This window comes from Oreochromis niloticus, unplaced genomic scaffold (genome assembly GCF_001858045.2).
Source record: "Oreochromis niloticus isolate F11D_XX unplaced genomic scaffold, O_niloticus_UMD_NMBU tig00001916_pilon, whole genome shotgun sequence".
NCBI classification, from domain to species: Eukaryota; Metazoa; Chordata; class Actinopteri; order Cichliformes; family Cichlidae; genus Oreochromis; species Oreochromis niloticus.
Window position 1 is genome coordinate 10224 of NW_020327509.1, and position 10422 is coordinate 20645.

General features: G+C 41.6%; 2 long non-coding RNA genes across 3 annotated transcripts; one reads left to right on the top strand and one right to left on the bottom strand.

The window, feature by feature from the left end:
- Positions 1-2123: 2123 nt before the first annotated feature.
- On the top strand, positions 2124-4114 carry LOC109198458 (uncharacterized). 2 transcript variants are annotated; one of them, XR_002059254.2, is made up of 4 exons: positions 2124-2485; positions 2868-3061; positions 3150-3226; positions 3477-4114. It is a non-coding gene; the product is annotated as an uncharacterized LOC109198458 (long non-coding RNA). The 2 variants fall into 2 exon arrangements; XR_002059253.2 differs by having other exon boundaries at positions 2136-3061.
- A 280-nt stretch (positions 4115-4394) lies between these two features.
- On the bottom strand, positions 4395-9951 carry LOC112844883 (uncharacterized). The gene is made up of 3 exons (XR_003217641.1): positions 9758-9951; positions 9282-9327; positions 4395-5615 (listed from the first exon to the last, which is right to left on the bottom strand). It is a non-coding gene; the product is annotated as an uncharacterized LOC112844883 (long non-coding RNA).
- Between the last annotated feature and the right edge of the window lie 471 nt (positions 9952-10422).

Here is a 10422-nt window from a genome sequence, read left to right on the forward strand (position 1 = left end):
ATGGATGCTTACAAGCGGGTGAGATTGAAATCAGTGTGCAGGAGCCCAGGAACAGGTCCAAGACATGAAACATAAGGAGAGTGGAAAGAAAGCGTTGTGAAATCTGGAGGCAACCTACAGGTTTCCACGCCTGCTGTGATGGATGCTTACAAGCGGGTGAGATTGATATCAGTGTGCAGGAGCCCAGGAACAGGTCCAAGACATGAAACATAAGGAGAGTGGAAAGAAAGCGTTGTGAAGTCTGGAGGCAACCTACAGGTTTCCACGCCTGCTGTGATGGATGCTTACAAGCGGGTGAGATGGATATCAGAGTGCAGGAGCCCAGGAACAGGTCCAAGACTGAAACAAAGGAGAGTGGAAAGAAAGAGTTGTGAAATCTGGAGGGAACCTCCAGCTTTCCACGCCAGCTGTGATGGATGCTTACAAGCGGGTGAGATTGATATCAGAGTGCAGGAGCCCAGGAACAGGTCCAAGACCTGAAACATAAGGAGATTGGAAAGAAAGCGTTGTGAAATCTGGAGGGAACCTCCAGGTTTCCACGCCTGCTGTGATGGATGCTTACAAGCGGGTGAGATGGATATCAGAGTGCAGGAGCCCAGGAACAGATCCACGACCTGAAACATAAGGAGAGAGGAAAGAAACCGTTGTGAAATCTGGAGGGAACCTCCAGGTTTCCACGCCTGATGTGATGGATGCTTACAAGCTGGTGAGATGGATATCAGTGTGCAGGAGCCCAGTAACAGGTCCAAGACCTGAAACATAAGGAGAGTGGAAAGAAAGCGTTGTGAAATCTGGAGGGAACCTACAGGATTCCACGCCTGCTGTGATGCATGCTTACAAGCGGGTGAGATGGATATGAGAGTGCAGGAGCCCAGGAATAGATCCAAGACCTGAAACACAAGGAGAGTGGAAAGAAAGCGTTGTGAAATCTGGAGGGAACCTCCAGGTTTCCACGCCAGCTGTGATGGATGCTTACAGGCGGGTGAGATGGATATCAGAGTGCAGGAGCCCAGGAACAGATCCAAGAAGTGAAACACAAGGAGATGGGAAAGAAAGCGTTGTGAAATCTGGAGGGAACCTCCAGGTTTCCACGCCAGCTGTGATGGATGCTTACAGGCGGGTGAGATGGATATCAGAGTGCAGGAGCCCAGGAACAGATCCAAGACCTGAAACATAAGGAGATTGGAAAGAAAGCGTTGTGAAATCTGGAGGGAACCTCCACGTTTCCACGCCTGCTGTGATGGATGCTTACAGGCGGGTGAGATGGATATCAGTGTGCAGGAGCCCAGGAACAGATCCAAGACCTGAAACACAAGGAGAGTGGAAAGAAAGCGTTGTGAAATCTGGAGGGAACCTCCAGGTTTCCACGCCGGCTGTGATGGATAATTACAAGCGGGTGAGATGTATATCAGAGTGCAGGAGCCCAGGAACAGGTCCAAGACCTGAAACATAAGGAGATTGGAAAGAAAGCGTTGTGAAATCTGGAGGGAACCTCCACGTTTCCACGCCTGCTGTGATGGATGTTACAGGCGGGTGAGATGGATATCAGTGTGCAGGAGCCCAGGAACAGATCCAAGACCTGAAACACAAGGAGAGTGGAAAGAAAGCGTTGTGAAATCTGGAGGGAACCTCCAGGTTTCCACGCCGGCTGTGATGGATAATTACAAGCGGGTGAGATGTATATCAGAGTGCAGGAGCCCAGGAACAGGTCCAAGACCTGAAACATATGGAGTTTGGAAAGAAAGCGTTGTGAAATCTGGAGGGAACAGACTAACACAAACTAATGCTGTTTTTGACTTCTATTTATGCCCTCAGTAGGCGTGACCTAACGGCCACACTTCAAAGCACGACCGAACTTCAAAGCACTCAGCCTTTTGACGCGTCATGTAATCTTCGTTCTAATGGCGCAACTCCTCCCACTCATTCATAATCCGACCTCCGCGTTTGCACTCGCTGCCTACAAGAGCGCCCAAATTTGAACATCACTGATGTTCATCGGATTTACAGAGTGACGACAACCCCCGTCAGCATGTTAGATAAAGGATTTAAGTTATATGCTGCATCATATATACACAACTACGAAGAAAACGTAAATTAACCGACAAAGAAATGTTAGCTAACGTGAAATGCAAACACTACGTTACTCCGCTATGTGTTTCATTTGATGTCAATTCTCTACATTACATGTTTCCTTAAACGGTGTTTATAGTTGAGGTTTAACTAATGTCACTTTTGTTGTTAGACACTTTTATAATAGCGTTAGGTAGTTGGCTAACTAAGCAGGTAGTTAACTACCCAATGCTACTCTTGCTACGTGTAAAGTATATATGTTTAAGACGTGTTGACATGAGTAGTACAGAAATAATGCTAATGGTTCTTGTATCTTTATTCAGTGTCCAAAAAACACAGGTTGACAGGGGAAGTCGGTGTGAGAGCCCTGTGCTACAGGTCAATGAGGAAGAGTGAGGCACCACACAGACTAAGTGTAGGCAGGAAGCTGTGTAAAGTTGTTAATCCCTGTTCAGTGGGGTTCAGTTCATTTAAGCATTAGTTAAGTTCATTCCTGAAGGCCCATCAACTTGAATGTTTTCCTTGTCCCCCTGCTTTATCACACCTAATTTGACTAGTCAGATGTGTTTGGGTGATCAGAAACAAATTTACACCAAGTTAATACTGCAAATATACACAATCTAAGTTATTACAGTTATCAAGGATGGTTAAATTGTTTTAATAGGGAGAGAAGGAAACACTAAGCATTCAGGAGGGTAAGCCTGTAGGGGTCAGTAACCATAACACTGAACTATGTTCCTGTTCGGCTCTTCCATGAAGATGATGTTACATTTTTAATTTTAGTTCTTTCTTCTTAGATTAAGCTTCTGGATTCATCGCCGGTGGTACTGACACATAGCCAGTGCTCCTGTGTGGCAGGTGCTGTTATGTGCAATCACACAGTGGCACTGCTCTTCCAAACAGCACACTACTCACAACTCAGAGTGCCGGTTGTCCCCCTGTGCATAGCTGCACCGAATCTGAACAGCAATGGCACAAGCCACGGACAGTGGTAATTTAAATAAGGTTAAAGTTTTTGAATTAGACCATGTTTACATATGAACAGCAACACCATCCATAGTAAATGTGTCTTCTGTTAGGGTGTGAAGCCAGGACCTATCAACTCTATGATCTTCACTAAGCCGGTACCAAATAGGATGGCCCAGACTGGAGTACGGTAATTAGATTTGTAAAATTTGGTTTCCTGTGTTACAAATGCATGTTGCTATTTGTTCATACATGCATGTGTCAGAATAGGTATTAATTTACATACAACATTACACTTTCTGAAGACGGCTAACTCAGTCATGTACATATATACATCCCAGTCTCTAACTTATGCACCACTGTTTCACACTTTTTAGTTTAGTTGTTGTTCAGTATAATAACCTTCTTCCTTACATTATTGTCATTGATGTTTTCTTTAGGAGTGGATTCTACAGAGGCATTGTGGGTCCATTACCAGATCCCTGACCTGACAAGCCCCTTGTGGAAAGTGCCTTTGGGCTGGTGCAGGAGGGCAGTGTTCTGTCATGTCAGCAGCCGGTTTTGACAACCCGGTACATCACACTACACCGTGATGCACCACCAACACCGCACTTGCCTCTGGAGTATGGGTATGACATGAAGGAAACCCTGCTCGCTCAGACAGCCTGTGATATTTTCTCAAACCGCTGCGCTGAACCAGTTTCCAAAGAACATGCTGTGTGACACAATAAATATCCTTTAACCTGTTAACCTGTGGCTTCTGGAAGAAACTCGGGTGAGTCAGTCACTGCAAACACATTTGTATCATCAAGTGTTTGTCAAATGAAAATGATATGTTTTTCTACACTTAGGATAATTTTCTATGTTGCAGTGCAGTAAAGTGCATGTTTCTTCTGTGTTCAATCATACATGTTCTAATTGTTATAAACAGAAAAAATCTTTTCTTACTTAACTGCTTGATTCTTAACTTGTTTAACTGAAACATGATGAAATGTCATAGTATTATTTTTTTTTTTTAAATGTCCTTGGCAGTGCATGTGTCTGCATTGTAACTTACTAATAAAAAGTCCTGTGTGTACTTTGGTGTGTGGTTTATGTTATTTTATTGCAAATAAATAATAGTCATTTTATTTTACAGTTACACACAATCTTATATCTCTGGCATGGCATGGCAAGGCAATATCGGGTACATGCAATTCGAAACCTGACATTCCAGAGCAAAGCATGAAGCACACAGCACATGGTCAACGTGACTCATATGGAGACTGACAACATTACAAGGAATAAAGGAAAATTGAGGACTTAGCCACAGAAAAGACTTTTTCCTTTTTTTGTTACAATAATTCGAAAAGGTCAACTATGATTTTTAAATTAATATCATAGGTGTGAGTTTAGAGTTCAGATTTTTTCTGCACATTCTTTCTTTTTGTATTTAATTATGATGGTAAATACATTTCGCAACATATCTGCCTGCACTTGCTCTTAAAGTAGGAACAGTTCACCTTTCCAGCTGTATTTTTAATACTGATGAGTTTACTTTAATTGTTAGCCTATTGGTCAAAATGTATTGTTCTTCTGATTCATGTGTAATGCTTTACTCAAATAATACATCCACATTTCAGCACGTAAGCAGCTGTTTGTCTCAGTATTACCTGATAACATACTGAGGCCTGCTGATCACGAAGTATGTGGGAAATAAAAGCATGTTAGGAAGAGACTAGGGCCATTTTCAGTTCGCGCCTGCTTTCTCTCCAACGCCTTGGCTCAAAGAATGTGCTGATGCTGAAGTTGACCTCGACCTTGTGAGCCAATTTTTGTTTCATGTCCCACTTCACATGCTGCAGATGCTCCTGCAGCTCAGTCTTCTCATTGTTTGCAGGGATAACCATTTCATTTGAGGAAGAGGAGTAGGAATGTAGTCCAAAGACAAATGGATGTGGAGAGGAACACTGGGACTTTCTCTCTTTCTATCTCTGTTTTTTTCAGTTGCTAGTTTCCCCTCAAGAGGAATGAGCGCATGTTTGTGGGCTCTGTTGCCACATGTTGTGGTTCACTTTCTAGAATAAGGATGAGTTAGTTTCTGGTCAGACCACAGAGAAGCAGCCAGAAAGAAAACGTGCTTCCTTGTCAAGAACAAACACAAAACATTTGCATGACTTAGTGTAATTACTTGAGTACAGAGATTAGACTTAAAGTAGGATCATAATAATTTGTGACAAAATATTGTCAAAGGGAACTTATTATGCTCATTTCCCTTTTTTAAAACAATTCCTGCATTTTACCAGAGCGGTTTTGCATGATTCACAGTTTTAAAAAAAATCCTTAGCTTTTTGGCTGAGATGAGCATTTAGAGACATTCCATTCACCTGAAGTAATTTACAGCCAATAGTATAGCAAAACTGCCTGAACGAGGCATGACGGAGACACACTTTCGTGTTTTTTATGCAAAATTCTGACCCTACCTTCTGAATGTTGCTCATATTGTTTTTCCAGTCTTCTAATTTCCAATTTTGGTGAGTCTGTGCTGTCTTAGTTGACAGGAGTGGGACCTGATGTAGTCTGCTGTTGTAGACCATCTGCTACAGGATTCAATGTGTTATTCAGAGATGTCTTTCTACACACCTTGGTTGATATGAGTGGTTATTTGAGTTATTTCTGCTTTCCTATTATCTTGAAGCAGTCTCGCCATTCTCCTCTGACATCAACAAGGCATTTTTACTCAAAGGACTGCTGCTCACTGCATATGTTCCTCTTTTTAATCCCCAGAGATGGTTGTGTGGGAAAATCCTAGCAGATCAACAGTTTCTGAAATACTCAGACCAGCCTGTCTTACACCAACAAATATGCAAAGTTTAAAGTTACCTAACTCACTTTTCTTCCCCAAAAAGTATGTGGATCCTTTAATATAACTGGAAGAATTTCTATCCTGCTTGTTCAGAATCATTATTGCTTAGGAAAAGAAATGCACAGAGAATACTTTTGCTAAATGTAGTCTTTTCGGTGAGGTTAGGATAGCACTTCAAGTGCAGCATCATCCTGGATTTAGGTGTCAAGACTGATATGCATCTTTCTCTCCCTGTGGCTTTTTACATCTGGACTCAAACAGAATTGCAACTCGTGAAAGAATTGTTTCCATACAAACATGCAGACTGCCTTCCAGTTTAACTCCACTCCTCAGCTTGTATAAAACCCTTTATAGTTCACTCTGTCTCCCTGCCCCAAAAAGCCACAGTACAACCAGAGATTATATATGCCAAGTAATGAGATGAAGAATAGGGACGATGGCATGTGGAGTTGATGCTGAGGAGAATTTACAACATCTGCCTTCTTTGTTGTGGCAAATGTCATGGCACAGTGGCCCGTGGAAATGGGATGGACTCAAGTGCAGTTTCAAAACCGGAGGCGAGAGGTGCGGTGTAACAAAAGGTCTTTTATTCTCAATGTTTGGAAATCAACAGAAAACTCAGACTAGTAATAAGGAACGTAAACTAGATGTCTGAGGTAAGAGAAACTATGACCATAACGGAACTACGACTAGATTACAGGGACGACTGGGTGCAGGGACAGGGCAGGGGAAACTGTGGCTGGCCAGGGCACTGAAACAGAGGAGAGAGCAGTCAGGGGAATCCAACAGCGAGCTGTGAGTGCATCTAAGAATAATTACACTGAGCTGCCTTACGTGCTTGCAGGTGGAGGTTGCTTGGAGGAGAGGGGGGGCAGGAGACAAAGACCCAGGTGGGTACAGCGTGCAATGCAGGGAGGCAGGCAGGAGAGACTGGCCGTTGGAAAAGGGAGAGGTTACCGGCAGCTGAAAACTGGAATCCAGGAGAGCTTGGTAGGTGGGTTCCAGATGCTGACGAGAAAACAGAAATAAGGTAAGTACACACGATGATTCACCAAGGAACAGACGTGAGGCCGAGAACTGACTAAAGTTGGCAGATAATCTGGCGAAGACTAGTTGTGTGCGCAGGTCATAAATACTGCCGGTATGATTGCCATCAGGTGAGGAACAACAAAGACTCCACCCAGGGGGGAGGAGCTGATGCTGTGGAAAACTACCCAGACCATGACAGCAAATGCATGAGTTGGACCAATGTTTTGGTTAATTTCATGTCTGAACCAGACATGAAGAACCCTCGGTTTCTTGTTATGAAACTGAGCGCTCTTATGGGATGAACAAGAAAATAATCTCATATATTGTAATTCAGAAAAAAATGAGAAATGAGAAAAATATATATATAAAAAAAAGCCAAAACAAAACACCGGTCATATCTTTAGAAAGCAACATTATGCCACAGACTGTCACTGTTGTGAGTCCATCCATTAGTTTGCAAAAACTTGTTATGAAGCCTCAAGCTGTGCACTTTTGCCATGACAGTCTAGACATGTTGAATCTGGGATATGACAAGTGAGTGTGGATTTCACTATTTAATTGAGGCACACGCTCAAAGGCTTGCAAGTTGTCAGTTACACAAAGGAGAACATAATTTATACAATGAAAGTCACATTGTATTAAATAAGACTTGAAACTAGTGACTCTGGCCACGAATTCATCAGGAAAGTGTTTCCTGAGGTTGTGGATCAAAGTCTTTGTTTTCCAGACTTCCATAGAAGAAGAATTATTTTCGAAACCAAATGAGTTCCCTCCTCATGGCCATCAGGAATACTGAAAGCTGAATTACTGGCTTCACTTTCCAAACGCCAAAGCTACATTCATGTTTTATATGCAGTCTATGGTTCTGGCATTTATTGTTACTGTGACTGTGAAGTGTCCCTTGTGTTAACGGCACAAACTGCTGACAACAATCCATGAACGCTCCAACCTCCTGAAAGAATTCACTGTCAAAGTCTTGTGTTCATCTATGGTAGGTCAGCTACACAGTATTACACAGGTGGTTCTAATGTTAAAATCTTCTCCTGAGATACAAAGTTTTGAATTATCATGTGCCATGATAACTTACAGATCTCACTGTGCCATATTATCCCAGTAGAGCACTTTGATCAACGACTACAGGCTTGCTTGTCGTTCCTAGAGCCTCTAAAAGTAGAATGCGAGCAGAGCCTTCAAGTCTCAGGTTCCTTTGTAGAACCATTTACACTTTGGATTCAGGAGACAGACGTCCCCTGTATTTTTAAGGTTAGCCTTAAAGTGTTCCTTTTGAAACATCACTTAGTTATGCATCTTACATCAGTCTGTTGGAGGCCTTCCCATGATGGACACAGCATTTCTTCTCCACGTGTCTATGTGCCACTGCTGCACGTCATTAACAATGCCCTCTCTCTCCTGTAGTCTGTGTTTTGTTGATCGTTCTTCCTCTTTTATGTTTTTCTTTAACCTAAGAGCTTGGTTCTGCTGAATGGTTCTTCCTATTAAATGGGAGTGATTTTTGGACTTCTCTCTGGTATTGTATGGCCTAGCTGATGATATAAAGCACTTTGAGGTGGGTGGTGTTATGCATTGGCTCTGTAACTGAACTAGCTAATTATTCTGTATGTAAAAAATAAAAATAATATAAGAGAACCAATTATTTATCTTGTATTTTTAAAGGTTTTTTTTTTTTCAGAATCATTTACAAAATGACTGCATCCATACTCAATAGTTTTCGGGTACAAAATGTTAGTTTTCATCCTTTGATTAAACTCATTGGCACAATGTGGGTGTGATATCACACCAGAAAGAGATTTGAACAGGCAAAGGTCTCCCCATGATTTTCCAGCCTATTCTATGGACTAAAATTGACTAAAATTATTATTTTAGTTTCATCAGACCTCTCCATTGTGAACTAAAATGGCTCAGAATGATCAATATATTAAAAACATTTGCTCTCTCTGGAAAAAAACCCCTCACTCACTATCAGAAAACATCTGATCTTGTGGTTAGAGACAAAAAATATACTTGAAACATCAGTACAATAGTCTACATGTGTGTAAAAGTAGTCCCTCTTGCATACCTTCACGCTTGATGTATCAAATAAAAAGTTAAAGTCTTACTTTCCTGCAGGATAACTGAAACCATGTTGACACGACTTCACAGCCTTATTCAGACTGCCGGCCACGGGGGGATTTTTCATCCAATCATTTTTACATCCGTTTCACATGTGGAAACAATCATACACGTGATTACAGCTAGAAGCTGTCAGTCAAAACACCTATGTGTTGTACACCTCCACATGCCTCAGCTGTGTGATCTCTGTGACACACACACACATGTCCAACTTAACTTCCTCCCTCTCTTTTCTTTTCACCTGCTGACGTGCAGCGATTTCCTGCTTCCAATTCCCCTCCACAAATCTGCAGAAATAATTATTGATATTATTTTAGGATGAGCAGGGATGTTTTCAGTTTTTGTGAGACATTAAAAGGGAGAAGAGCTGTTAGAAAGTCTTTTCAGAGTGATTGGATCAATCTTTCAACCTGCAAAATCAAACTTTCTGATTTGTTGTTTAGAGATGCTAATTCCCCACTGGTGTATTTTTTGATCACATGAATGCTACTCCCGCTAACAACTGACTGTGACCGTGGAGTGCTGGAGGGAGGAACTATCCCAGTATAATTTCCAGAAGCAAAGATGCCACCAAAGACGACTGTGTTAACCCTTTAAAGCCGGTAGGAGCGGGCACGCTCTGTTGTGCGTAACTGTTTTTAAATCCCGGTAGCACTGCAACCATGTAAGCTAGCGCAATAATTTTTTTGCATATGAAACCGGAGGAGTTGTACTTACATTTTATGCCATCAGCTTGTCCTAGGTCACGGTTTCCTTCCACATATAGCTTTGCAAAAACTGCATAAAAAGCGCTTGCAGCAACAAAAACATAATATTCCAGAAACACGCTTTGCCGATCCAATCAGCTGTTTGTAACACTTCCTACTCCATCAGCACGAACTATGGCATGTCCGCCGTGAGCTGCCCGAAACCGGAAGTGACGTCATTTTGCGGAAATGTAGTTTTTTTTACCATCAGGGGCTTATGAGCCTATACTTGTGTTTTTAAAAGTTATGTTTGACTTTATGACTTTCTGTGTCGTTTCTGGGATGCCTAGGACTCATATTGCACTGCTGGAAATAGTTTATTTTGATACATATGCTGGGTTTTTTTTTCGCAAATTTGCATTATAATATTTATTTTCGATTTTCCTGCAGTATATGAAAATTGGTGTATGTCAAAAATAAAACTATGAAGACACTTAAAATAAATTTCCTGTGGTGGGAAACTAGTTTGTGCAACTTTTTGTATTTACAGTTTTGAGGGATAAGCCTCTAAATTTCTCTAACTAGAAATATATGTTAAAAAAACAAAAACGATTTTCAATTTTTGTAGTTTATTGCACTTTTTTTGCAATTTATGTACTTACTATGCACTTAATGCATACATATTATTAAAATTGG